Genomic DNA, 1,715 nt, shown 5'->3' on the forward strand with positions numbered 1-1,715 from the left:
CATTTTACATAAAATAAATGATATATCTTTAGAACTTCAATGAATTAAATGAATTTGAAAAATGGATACAATTATTTATTAGTGGCAATCTGCAAATTTTTCCAATTCATATGTAATATGGGTTGAATTAAAAAATAAGCCACATAACAATGAGTGAGTTTCAGACAGGACCAAGGAAAGGGCTGAGATTGAGATTTTATCATGGGCCCAGAGAAAACCTAGAGTCTCCCAATTGTTCCTCCTCTATAAACTTAATGTTATTTCTTACTAACAGAAGATAAAATCTTTAAGACTTTTGCTTTTTGTAATAATAATACTTGTATCTACAATCAAAATGTACACATGAAAGATTACAATGCAAAATTAAATTATTATTATTAGTCTATTATAATTAAAACTTACAGTTAAAATATTATCATAATTTCAATGATTTAACCATATAATTTTTCTAAATTTTCAACACACTTCAAAACTTTATATAAATTCATTACAATAAGCATTTTGAAATATTTGGTATTAAGTTTTTACTCATAACTGATGTTATACAAATAATGTTATTTATATATGCATAAGTTAATTATTATATTGAAAATTTGTGATCATTATCATTAATAATNTTAGATATATATATATGTGAAGCAATTTGAGCCAATGAGCCGCCATGTTTAGTCCCGATGTTAACACTGTATTCGTTAAGTACTGCGTATCGTGTTATTTTATTTAAAAAAAGTATTTTTTTGGATCATATAAGATAAAATTCAATTGACAAATAAGCGTTCTAAAATAGAAACTGTAAATGCAATATTGTAAAAAGGACTAAATATGGCGATTATAGCCCAAAAAAATTACCAACATTGCCATCTGGTAACAAATTTAAAAACTAATTACTGGTTTTAAGAAGAATAGAAGTACAAAATTAGGATTATAAATTTTACTTTTTCTTGAAACTGAAAAATTAAATACCTTCATCTACATCTTCCTCTGTAATATAAGAAACGTTAATTTTATTACATTTATATATAATAAATATATATAACATATACAAAAATATGGATTAAAAAATTACCTGTATCGCGTTCGACTCGCATTTCTGAAAATAAAATAAATAAGTTAATTAACACTTTCTTTTAAGTAAAAAAATTAAATTTAGGGCTTTTTTGGGTTCCGAATCCAAAGAGGCTCTAAATGATTTTGCTGATTCTTTTTCTCCTTGATTCTGTAATGCCGGCTCAGACGTCAGTTTTTCAAGCCTCAGAGGGGCTTCGCACTTTCAAATTTCTAAGGAAATTTTGCAAATATTTTGAAGCCCCAATAATAACTTATTCCCGACCCACAAAACCTCCTGTGTATATACATATACAGGACCGTGCCGTGCTATGATGCAGAGATGCGGTCGCATCGGGCTGCACCGTAATGGGGTCTCATAAGCATCATTTAAGGTGTGGCATAAGCGGCATTTCGAAGACTGGCATCATATTGAGAAAANAGCATATCGACATTATTATTAATTAATCAAAAGACCTTAATGATTTTAATGTATTTAAAAAAATATATTACTTACCAAGAGAGAAAACCACGACTAAGCAAAGAGCGATGCAAAACACTTTCATCTTTGAATGTTTAAGAATTGAACCTAATGTTGAAGATTGATACGTTTAATGATTACGTTATCCGGTAACGTCTTATACAAATATATAAACTTACTTCTGAACGTT

At 28.1% G+C, this 1,715-nt stretch overlaps 1 long non-coding RNA gene across 1 annotated transcript; it reads right to left on the reverse strand.

The window, feature by feature from the left end:
• Positions 1-608: 608 nt before the first annotated feature.
• On the reverse strand, positions 609-1,479 carry LOC111641022. Its single transcript, XR_002759344.1, has 2 exons — positions 1,067-1,479; positions 609-981 (listed from the first exon to the last, which is right to left on the reverse strand). It is a non-coding gene; the product is annotated as an uncharacterized LOC111641022 (long non-coding RNA).
• Positions 1,480-1,715: the final 236 nt, after the last annotated feature.

This window comes from Centruroides sculpturatus, unplaced genomic scaffold (genome assembly GCF_000671375.1).
Source record: "Centruroides sculpturatus isolate CEXI.00-Female unplaced genomic scaffold, Cexi_2.0 scaffold1484, whole genome shotgun sequence".
Classification (NCBI taxonomy): Eukaryota; Metazoa; Arthropoda; class Arachnida; order Scorpiones; family Buthidae; genus Centruroides; species Centruroides sculpturatus.